The sequence below is a fragment of the Dama dama genome, chromosome 11 (genome assembly GCF_033118175.1).
Source record: "Dama dama isolate Ldn47 chromosome 11, ASM3311817v1, whole genome shotgun sequence".
Taxonomy (NCBI): Eukaryota; Metazoa; Chordata; class Mammalia; order Artiodactyla; family Cervidae; genus Dama; species Dama dama.
In genome coordinates, this window is record NC_083691.1 from 93,497,036 (window position 1) to 93,509,036 (window position 12,001).

A 12,001-nucleotide genomic window follows, 5' to 3' on the forward strand; every position below is an offset into this window, starting at 1 on the left:
AGCTGAAAACCCGTGGGGACCACAGAGGGCTGTGTGTGCTGGGGGAGCTTCCTCTGGCTCCTGGGTCTCAGCAACAGCCCCCTGGCCCAAGGGGCTCACCGCCTGGGGGCCTCGGAGGCTCTGCCACTTGTTGGACACAGGGAGATTGCTTCCTGGTGCTCTGGTTCTCCTGCCTCTCCCGCTGCATCAGTATGTGCCAAGCCTGGGGTGTCCTTGAGGCTGGAGGGCCAGATGGGGAGCTGGCAGTCCCTCTCATCCAGGGGCTGAGGCTCCTTTAATTTGCATACCTTAAAAGGCTTGCAGGAGCCAGGGGCTGGGTTCTTATCTCCTGTGCGCTAGACTGGCCTTATTTATAGCCCAGCTGGCCGGCTGCTGCCTGCACATTGGGGCAAACCCACAGGCTGGTGGCCCCCGGCTCCTGTCCCCCACCCTGGTCGGGCTGGAAGGCAGAAACAAGACAGGTAAGGTGCCCGGTTCTCTCCTCTGTCCCCTCCCTCACAATCCTTCCTCTGTGTGTGTACAGCCTACACCCTAGCCGTGCAGGGGTGTGTCCCAGCCCCGGGAGGGAGCTTGCTGGCCCTGTGGACTGCAGACCCCAAGCAGCGGCCCAGAGGACAGGCAGGGGGAGCTGGCTCCCCTGCAGCAAAGCTCCAGCCGTTCCCAGAGCTGCAGGAGGGACCCACGGGGACATAGAGAACACGGGAGCACCGCTGTGCCTCCTGCATCTCACGGTTTCTCAGTGAGAATCAGGAATTTGCACTGAGTTTTGAACACCAGAAATTTAAAAAAAAAAAGAGGGGGGAATGGGGGGAAGAAAAAGAAAAGAAATTATTAAATCAACATTGAAAGGGGGAAAAACCACAGTGCCCTTGAGCTGTTTCTCCCTGACTTTTCGGATGGCCTGGGGTAGAAAGGCCAGTTACTGATGAGTCTGATTACGCTGGGGCAGGGTGTGTATAAAAGATGACTGCTTATGGCTGATGGTTCAGAGTACAGATCGCTGTGGTGTGCTTTCAAAAAGAAATGCATTAATAACTCACTAATTTCCAGAGTGGAATACAGGCAAAAGGCATAGTACTTAGTAATGTTCTAATGACCGGGACAACTGCAGGATAATGTTAATACTGATAGAGTGACACATACCTGATAAAAGGTATAACAGGTATAAACATCCTCTAGCCAGACCCTGAGCAGGGCATTTTATCAAGTCCAGCTTAAAAAAAAAAAAAAAGAATTGAGCTCAATTATTTAAAAATAATTCTGAGGTCAAAAGAGAAATGGATATCTGTGTTATTGGGCTAATGCTACTTTAACTCATGTGAAAAGTGAAAGTGTTAGCCACTCAGTCATGCCCTACTCTACGCGGCCCCATGGACAGTAACCCACCAGGCTCCTCTGTCCAGGGATTTCCCAGGCAAGAATACTGGAGTGGGTTGTTATTCCCTCCTCCAGGGGATTTTCCCAACCCAGGGATCAAACCCTGTACTGCAGGCAGATTCTTTTAGATTTATTGTTTGTTTCTTGATGAATGCTATTTGAATCTTATTTTATTGTTGGGTTTATAACAACAAGATGAATTGTAATAAAGTAGATTACATTTTGGGATCCATTCTATGATAAAAATCTTCTGTTTTTCATGGAGTAGCCAACTAATCAACTCAAATGATTGCACTGTGGAGCCCCTTTTTAATATTAAGGAAATATTAATGTCGCACTTTCATGCAAAGCTGCATACTTTCCCATAAAGTGTACCATGACTGCTCACCCTTGTCTCACCTGTCTTTGAGGACATTTTGAAAATTTGGATTTCGTCATCCTGTTAGTGTTTCTGATGAGCTGGGGTCCCTGAGGCTGGGCCTCACATTTCTCTCTGCTTCCTTCAGCCCCACACAGGCACCTACACACTTCCTGTAGTTGTTGTTCAGTTGCTAAGTCATGTCTGACTCTGTGACCTCATGGACTGTAGCAGGCTAGGATCGTCTGTCTCCCACTCTTCCCTGGAGTTTGTTCAAATTCATCCATTGAGTCGGTGATGCTATCTAACCATTTAATCCTCTGTCACATCCCTTCTCCTTTTGCCTTCAATCTTTCCCAGCATCAGAGTCTTTTCCAATGAGTTGGTTCTTCCCATGAGGTGGCCAAAGCACTGGAGCTTCAGCATCAGTCCTTCCAGTGAATATTCAAGGTTGATTTCCTTTAGGATCAACTGGTTTGATCTCCTTGCTGTCCAACGGACTCTTAAGAGTGCCTAAAATACTCCTGTGTATGTATATGCATGCTAAGTCACTTCAGTCATGTCCAACTCTTTGCAACCCTATGGACTGCAGCCCGCCAGGCGCTTCTGTCCATGGGATTCTGCAGGCAAGAATACTGGAGTGGGTCGCTGTACCCTCCTCCAGGGGATCTTCCCTATGCCAGGAATCGAACCATGTCTCCCGTGGCTCCTGCACTGCACATGGATTCTTTACCATTGAGCGCCCAGGGAAGCCCAAAACACTCCTACTGGTCCCTAAAACACTTCATATTTAAAGATAGATGTCCAAAATGCACTGATTTTAAATTCTCTTCTCCTCATTGGAAAAGATCCTGATGCTGGGAAAGACTGAGGGCAGGAGGAGAAGGGGGTAACAGAGAATGAGATGATTGGATAACATCACCAACCCACTGGACAAGAGTTTGAGCAAACTCCAGGGGCTAGTGAAGGACAGGGGAGCCTGGCGTGCTGCGGTCCATGGAGTCACGTAGAGCAGGATACGACTGAGCGGCTGAACAACAACGAAGGCTTGGAGACAGATTTCTTTTCTCCTGAATCTTTACCGACTCATGTGAACCCCTCTCAAACAGCCCCCTCTATGTACAGGGCTTCGTGCCGTCCTTCAGGCAGGAGCTGATGAAATGCCTTCCCTCCTGGTCAGCTCTACAAATGGGAGTCTTCATGGAAAAGGGGAAAGGCAACCAAAACCAAAACAAAACACGGCAACCTGGGCCGTTTCCCCAAGGGGGAAGGGCCGTGTGGGTACAGCTCTGGGGGAGTGAGACCCCACCCTTCCCCTGCAGCGTCTCCCTCCCCACTGCATAATTCACTTCCCTTCTATGCCCCCAAATAAGTTAAAACACGCAGCCTGAGGACCCGGCCCCTTAGGCCTTGTTTCAGGATCTCTGCAGCCGAGCTGGGCTTCCAGCCTCTTCCTGTAATTTGGGCAGAAGGGCCGGGGGCGGGGGAGGGCGGGCGGCGCGGGGGTGGGGGGTATGCTCATGGGTTACCCCCACATCAAAGCCTGCCTTTTGTGTGACTGCTGGCCAGGGGAAGGGAGAAGAGGGGGTGCAGAGCTGAAGGGAGCAGGATGTCTTGGAGGAGAGAGAAACAAGCTGCCAAGGTATTTTAACAGACGTGCTGCTTTCATTCTTGGCCATGTGTTTCTCATTCTGATTTTGGTTACTCTTGCCTTGAGTTATGGAGCTTTGTTTCTTGGTTTAGGTGACTTAGGTGCAATTGCTTTTCTTTTTTTATGACTTTATTTATTTATTTATTTTGGGCTGTTCCAGGTCTTCGTTGCTGCACCGGCTTTTCTCTCAATGTGGTGAGTTGGGGCTGCTCTTGGTTGTGTTGTGGACGTCTCATTGCAGTGACTTCTCTTGTTTCGGAGCACGGGCTCTAGGGCTCATGGGCTTTGGCAACTATGAGTCCTGGGCTCTAGAGCACCGGCTCAGGAGTTGGGGTGCATGGGCTCAGTTGCTCCACGGTGTCCCTTCCCAGACCAGGGATCATACCCGGGTCTCCTGCATTGGCATACAGATTCTTTACCACCAGGGAAACCTTGCTACTGGTTTTCTATCTCAAAAATGAATACTGATTTTTCAGGGTGGGGCTGGGGATGGTGGTAAGTGGCCAAGACAGAGAGTGTGTCACCTTTCAGAAGGCAAGGAAATCCCCCTCCCTCTTCCTGATGGAACTAGAGAATGTCTATTTCCAAAACCCAGGGGGCTTTGACCAATGCAGACGGTAGGACACAGTATCCACAATGGAAGAGCCGATGGTGGGACGGTGGGGCCCTTCTGCTAAAGAGGAAGCAGCCCTCTCCCCAGAGGTGCGGGACATGGAGGCAAGCAACCCCCCTGCAGAAATACGGTGGACACACCCCAAGGCTCAGCAAGCACTTCCTCTCTTCTCCTCTAAACTGCAGAGAGTTATATTTGTCAAGTGTCACGAAATATGTTTTTGAGATCTTCACGTGGCTTCTGAATAGCTGACAGTTGAGCTCCTGTGTCCAGTATGAGCGGCCCCATGGCCTGTGTTGGAGCCCTTTTGCTATCCTGGGCTTTCCTAGCATCCAGGTCTCGGGAACTACCTGGAAAGTGAAAGTGTCAAGTCGCTCAGTCATGTCCATGCGACCCCATGAACTGTGGCCTGCCAAACTAGTCCGTGGGATTCTCCAGGCAAGAACACTGTGATGGGTTGTCGTTTCCTACTCCAGGGGATCTTCCTGACCCAGAGGCTGAATCTGAGTCTCCTATATGTCAGGCTGATTCTTAACTGTCTGAGCCACAAGGAAGCCCAGTTCTGGGAACTAGCTAGTTCTGTGGCAAAATATAGAAGTGTCTTTACTCCTCTGGGGGCAAAGATCAGAGAAGGGCAGGGAAGAGGGGCTCAGGGACACCACTGCCTGGATCTGGCCCATATAAACTGCAGATAAAGGGCAAGAAGTGACAGAGAAAAATTGAGCTCTGCTACGGAAGACCTCACCATAGTTCCCCAGCCACCTGGGGAACATAGTGTCTACTGAGTGGAGGTCACATGAAAAACAGGCAGACTGCAAAGATGTTGGTATCTTGGTCAATGCAACCCATAGAATAACTGATCCAGACAATTGTTGTCTCAATCAATCATCAAATAAAGAGGACACAAAAATCACCCTCAAAACATAATTTGATGGCCATCTTAAACTGCAGACCATATTTAATTTCACTGAGATTTCTTTCATCTGGGGCATTCTGTTGTCAGAGACAAGTCACATCTGTTGGGCAAAAGAAAATTGGTAGAAAAATTTTATAAATTGTCTTGATGCTTTTAAGTGACTGTAGATTCATGTCTAACGTAGAGCTATCATCCTGTAATGAAAAAGTGAATCAAAACATGAGGAGACTGAGGAAAGGAAATAGTCTGTCCTTGTCCATGACCCAGGGTTCACGGCTAAGTTTTGCTTCCTCCATGCTTTATCTTCTCTGAGAAGCAGCGCTATCCATGTATACCAGCCCCAGCCATTCCCGCACGTGTCCACACGTAACCTTCATCTCCACATCCATCTTAACACTAACTTGGGAAAGCAGGGAATTAGCTATAGTTTGTTATTCTCACCAATGATGTGCGTGCTCATCATTGTGTTGTGTTGCTTCTCAATCATGTCCACTCTGGGACCCAGTGGATTGTAGCCCACCAGGCTCCTCTGTCCATGGGATTTCCCAGGCAAGACTACCAGAGTGGGTTGCCATTTCCTCATGCAGGGGATCTTCTGACCCAGAGACTGAACCCGTGTCTCCTGCATTTCCTGCATTGGCAGGTGGATTTTTTTACCATTGAGCCACAGGGGAAATTCAGAAGTAAAAATGTATGTTGACAAGTACCTAAGATGGCTATGCAACAGCTCTCTTTTCCAACAATATATCTGTGTGAAACACATCTCTCAAAAGATGAAATGTAGAAGCAGGTATGAGATCCCCTAGCCGCCCAGCTGTCTTCGATTAAGACTGATACAAGAAGGAGATTTGCAAAAATACTTTTTTTTTTTTTTTGCTGTGCAGTAAGTCCGTCTTGGCTATCTATTTTATTTTTTTAACTTTTTATTTTATATTGGCTATGGCTGATTAACAATGTCATGATAGTTTCAGGTGGACAGCAAAGGGACTCAGCCATACAAACACATGTATCCACTCTCCCCCAAACTCCCCTCGCATCCAGGCTGCCACATAACATTGAGCAGAGTGCCCTGTGCTATACAGTAGGAACTTGCTGGTTATTCCTTTTAAATATAGCTATGTGTACATGCTTCCCAAACTCCCTAACTATCCCTCCCTCTCTCCCCTTCATCTGGAAAGTGAAGTCTTACCACTGGACCACCAGTGGTAATTTACCAGTGGTAAATTACAAAGTCTCTTTGTAATTTTTAAATGAATTAATTTTTTGTTTCTCTATTTTAATTTTTAATGTAGTAAAAAAAAAAAAAAGGTGTAGGACTCACTCACAGAAACAGAAGCTCTCCTTTGGGATCCTGAGTAATATTAGAGTGAGTGAAGGCGTCTGAGAACAAAGGATGAGGATAACTGGCTTAATTAAACTTGAAATTGATTGAATATGATTGCGCACATGGAGTTTCAGCTCCCTTAATGTCCCTCACCTACCCCTGTCATGTGAGGCACTTTGTCAGAAGCACATGTTTTGGCTTAAATAATCTAGATAACGGGACTGTACAGGATGTATCCTTATTGCCAGTGACCCCTGCTGCTTCATTTGGGGTGAAGACCACAGAGGAATCCTTCAGGGGAGCTGGAATCTCTTGTGCCTTTAAGGAATTTGCTTCAGTGACTACTTTTCGTTGTTGTGATCTATTTTAGGAACAAAAGCTCATCAACCTCATTTTCCCAACACAGACTAATACGGTTTTCACAGACAGTTTTTGTTCTTGCAAACAGATTATTCCACTGCCTGTTGTGGAATCACTTTCTCTTTTTTTTTAAAAAAAAAATATTTATGTTATTTATTTTTAGCTATGCTAGGTCTTCATTGCTGCATGGGCTTTTCTCTAGGTGCAGAAGTGGGGGTACCCTAGTTGCAGTGAGCAGGTTGTCTCTTTGGTGGCTTCTCCTATTGCAGAGCACGGGCTTTAAAGCACAGGATCAATAGTTGTGGAGCACCGGCTTAGTTGCTCCATGGTATGTGGGATCTTCCCCGATCAGGGATCAAACCTCTGTCTCCTGCATTGGCAGGTGGATTCTTTATCACTGAGTCACCAGGGAATCCTTCTTTCTCTCTTTAAAGACATTAATAAATTTTATTCTTTAAAGACCATTTCAGTTGTCTTTGCTCTGATAAGAGGAATTTTAATTCATTATTCTATTTTATTGAGTAGATATCAATGAACATGGTTGCAAAATTCGAAAGGTACAAAAGGAGGAATACGGTAAATCCCCTGCAACGAACGAGTTCTAAGAGTGCGTTTGTAAGTTCAGTTTGCTCCTCAAGTTCGAAGAAGTTAGCCTAGGTACCCAATTAACAAAATCTGCTACAAAATACTGTACTATAATAGATTCATAATACTTTTCAGACAAATAATACATTAAAAAGCAAACACAAAAAATAAGGGAAGTATCTTTAATCTTATAGTCCAATACCTCTAAAAGTACAGTAGTACCAGTTACCACTGCTACTTCTATACTTGTTCTGGATATCCTGGGCTTGAAATGTAGATGTCATACTATTGTACTCTATTTGCTGTTCAGTTGCTCAGTCATGTCTGAGTCTTTGCAACCCCATGGACTACAGCATGCCAGGCTTCCCTGTCCTTCACCATCTCCCAGAGCTTGCTCAAACTCATGTCCATCAAGTCGGTGATGCCATCCAGCCATCTTGTTCTCTGTTGTCCCCTTCTCCTCCTGCCCTCAATCTTTCCCAGCATCAGAGTTTTTTCCAATGAGTCAGCTCTTCGCATCAGGTGGCCAAAGTATTGGAGTTTCAGCTTCAACATCAGTCCTTCCAATGAACCATCAGGACTGTTTTCCTTTAGGAAGGACTGGTTGGATCTCCTTGCAGTCCAAGGGTCTCTCAAGAGTCTTCTCCAACACCACAGTTCAGAAGAATTAATTCTTTGCTGCTCAGCCTTCTTTATGGTCCAACTCTCACATCCATACATGACTACTGGAAAACCCATAGTTTTGACTAGACAGACTTTTGTCAGCAAAGTGATGTCACTGCTTTTTAATGTGCTGTCTAAGTTTGTCATGGCATCTGGTCCCATCACTTCATGGCAAATAGATGGGCAAACAGTGGAAACAGTGGCTGACTTTATTTTGGGGGGCTCCAAAATCACTGCAGATGGTGATTGCACCCATGAAATTAAAAGACACTTACTCTTTGGAAGGAAAGTTATGACCAACCTAGACAGCATACTAAAAAGCAGAGATGTTACTTTGTCAACAAAGGTCCATCTAGTCAAGGCTATGGTTTTTCCAGTAGTCATTTATGGATGTGAGAGTTGGACTATAAAGAAAGCTGAGCGCCAAACAATTGATGCTTTTGAACTGTGGTGTTGGAGAAGACTCTTGAGAGTCCCTTGGACTGCAAGGAGATCCAACCAGTCCATCCTAAAGGAGATCAGTCCTGGGTGTTCATTGGAAGAACTGATGTTGAAGCTGAAACTCCAATACTTTGGCCACCTGATGGGAAGAGCTGACTCATTTGAAAAGACCCTGATGCTGAGAAAGATTGAGGGCAGGAGGAGAAGGGGACAACAGAGGATGAGATGGTTGGATGGCATCATTGACTCAATGGACATGGGTTTGGGTGAACTCTGGGAGTTGGTGATGGACAGGGAGGCCTGGTGTGCTGCGGTTCATGGGGTTGCAAAGAGTCAGACATGACTGAGTGACTGAACGGAACTGAACTAGGTTTGTCATAGCTTTTCTTCTCAGAAGCAAGCATCTTTTAATTTCGTGGCTGCAGGCACGATCTGCAGTGATTTTGAAGCTCAAGAAAATAAAGTCTGTCACTGTTTCCACTGTTGCCCCATGTATTTGCCATGAAGTGATGGGACTGGAATGCCATGATCCTAGCATAACCACTTGTAGAGGAGGCACGCATGTGACAACATACACCAGACGTGTGAACTAACTTATGCGACTGGACATGTGAACACATATTCACATCTTTGAAAATTCTCAACTTGAAGGTTATATGTGGGGGACTTGGTGTAGTGAAAAGCGGTTCCTCTGCCATCTCCAGGTTCAGTCTAGTCTGCAGAGGCAGCTGTGATTGCCAGCTGGAAACTCATTTAACCTGGGAAGGACCAGCCCTCTCTGACCTCAGCCTTGAGAGCTCGCTGGTGTGTGTCTTATGTGAGGCCCTGTTGACACTGCTGTCTACAGACCTAAGTGGGAAACCCTCACCCCCAGGATAAAACTCCCTGAGGTGACACTGGAGATTCCCACAGCCCGCCTGCATGCCCAGCCTCTTCCCTGGCTGTGTCATGCTTGCCATGCCACGGGGACCTTGGTGCCCCATTCTTGTCAGCCAGCTGGCCACCTCGTGCCCCACTGTCAAGACTCAGATCCAATGACGTTTCCTCCAGAGGTCTTCCCAGGGCCGTGTCTTGGGCAGTCAGTCTGTCAGCATTCTCCAGAAATAAATCTCCAGGGATTTATTATTGGAAGAAAAAAAAAGATTCATGTGCTTACGGAGCCTGAGAAGTTCCCAGCCCCACAGAGTGAATTGACAGATTACACCCCAAGAGAGCCTGTGTTTCAGGTCTGGTACAAAAGCAAGATGAATACTGATGCCGCAGGACTGAAGGTCATCACGCAAAAAGAATTATCTCCTCCTCAGGGCAGAGGCAGCCTTTTTGTTCTCTGCAGACCTTCAGTCGGTCTGATGGTATCTACCAGTAAGATGGGATCTGTCCCCCACAGGGAGTGCAAGCTGATTGACTCTACAGGTTCCTATACTCATTGCATCCAAAACCACCCAGAATAATATTTAACTGAATATCTGGGCAGCCTGTGGTCCCACCAACTTGACACATAAAATTAGCCATCACAGACCCTCAGTTTGGGCTAAGGGACTTTTATGTTCTCATCACTTTCTATGAATGCACTTTTCTGTAATTTTTCTTAACCATCTTTGGTTATAAGTGTACTGTTGTAGTGTTAGGTATATTCACATTGTTGTACAACAGAGCTGCAGAACATTTTCTTCTTGCAAAACTGAAACTCTATATTCATTAAACAACTCTTTGTCCCTTCTCTCCCCAACCCCCGACATCCACCGTCTACTTCCTGCCTCTATAAATTTGAATATTGTAGATCCCTCCTATAAATAGAATCATTCAGCCTTTGTCCTTTTGTGACTGGCTTATTTCACTGAGCATAATGTTCTTAAGGGTTTCCCCAGTGGATCCATGGTAAAGAATCCTCCTGTTAATGCAGGAGATGCAGCAGACACAGATTCAATCCCTGGGTCAGGAAGATCCCCTGGAGGAGGAAGTGGCAACCCACTCCATTATTCTTGCCTGGGAAATCCCATGAACAGAGGAGCCTGGCAGGCTCCCCTCCATGGGGTCGCAGAGAGTCGGACAGGACTGAGCGCGCATGTCTGCACGGCAACATCCTCAAGGTTCGTCTGTGTTGTAGCTTTTGATGAACAGAATTCTCTTCCTTTTCAAGACTGGATAATCTTCCACTGTTTGTATAGACCATATTTGGTTTATGTATTCATCCACTGGTGAATACTCAGAGGAGAAAATGGCAACCCACTCTAGTATGCTTGCCTGGAGAATCCCATGGACAGAGGAGCCTGGCGGGCTACAGTCCATGGGCTCAGCAAAGAGACACAACTGAGCCACTGAGCACTGTGATCTTTGAGTTGCTCCCATCTCTTGGCTGTTAGGAATTCTGCTGCTATAAACATGCAAGTGTTTCTTTATACTCTGCTTTCGCCTCTTTTGAATGTGTACCCAGGGGTGGGATATGCTTCCTGTATCTTAACCCAGATGGGATTGCGTTGGGATTTCATCTCTACCATGCTGGCACCCTCCCTTCCAGTCACACTGTACTTTGGGCTCTGGGAGCGATAGCCCGGGCTTTATTCATCTCAGTGGCTTGCTGAGGATGACTCACTCGGCAAACAACAAGTTCCTGCTCAATCACTTCCTCTTGCCTCCCCCCACCTTCAATCCAATGACTCTGAGGAGGATGTCATCTGAGCTTTTAATATCGAAGCAGTGCCAAATTCCAGGACCCTTCACAAATTTTTAAACGGTCATTCACAAGCCGAACAGGAGTCGGCTTGTCCTCTTGGCAGAGGAAAGACCTGAGCTGCATCATCTGCTCATTGGAAAAGCATGGTGGGGCTCTTCCAGGCGGCTCCGGACCCCAGGGGAGGTCAGATGGAACTGGGATGCTTCAGGGTGGATCTTTCATCCCCTCTCTGCCTCCTCTTTCTGGGACAAAGAGTCCTCCATTGGCAGTTCAGAATTAGTATCACATGATTTATTAGCTTCCTAAATAGGTCTCTGTAAGCGCAAACCAAGTGTGAACTAACCTGGTTAGTCCTGGGCACAACTATATTAACCATTTCATTCAACAAATATGTAAGTCACCATGAACTTGAGGCCGCCCCAAGCTGGTAGATGCCCTCTCTCTTTCCTCAGCTGCTCTCCCACTGGGCTTACAGTGTCCTGGGCTCGCTTGGAAAGGCTGGAGCTGAGTGTGAAGCTAAGGTGTGGGGAGATTTGGGGTAACTTCAGCTTTGTCCTCAGATTGTCTTTTGATTATTCAATCACTAAGTCGTGTCTGACTCTTTGTGACCCCAGGGATGCAGCACACCAGGCTTCCCTGTCCTTCAACTATCTCCTGGAGTTTGCTCAAATTCATGTCTATTAAGTCGGTGAGACTATCTAACCATCTCATCCTCGGAAACCACCCTGATTTCCAGACATCGCTTGTGAACAGTGGCCTTATTTGCCCTCAGAAATGAAGCAGCTATGGGGCTTCCCTGGCAGTTGGGTGGTTAAGACTTCGCCTTTCAGGGCAGGGGCTGCTGGTTTGATCCCTGGTCGGGGAGCTAGATCCCACATGTCTTGTGTCCAGAAAACCAAAACATAAAACAGAAGCAATATTGTAACAAACTCAATAGAGGCTTTAAAAATTGTCCACATCAAAAAAAAAAAAAAAAAGAAAGTCTTAAAAAAAAATGAAGCAGCTAAAGCAGCACTCTCCCACTTCCCCAGTGGAGGCT

At 46.7% G+C, this 12,001-nt stretch overlaps 1 protein-coding gene across 2 annotated transcripts in view; it reads left to right on the top strand.

Annotated features, from left to right (window-relative positions):
* Positions 1 to 259: 259 nt before the first annotated feature.
* Positions 260 to 12,001, top strand: part of FHL2 (four and a half LIM domains 2) — a 45,991-nt gene continuing 34,249 nt past the window's right edge. The window contains exons 1-2 of one of the 2 annotated variants that reach the window (XM_061155832.1): positions 260 to 461; positions 3,547 to 3,581. The gene's annotated coding sequence lies outside the window, so the exon portion shown is untranslated. The remainder of the gene's footprint in view (positions 462 to 3,546; positions 3,582 to 12,001) is intronic. The other variant, XM_061155835.1, reaches the window with a different exon arrangement.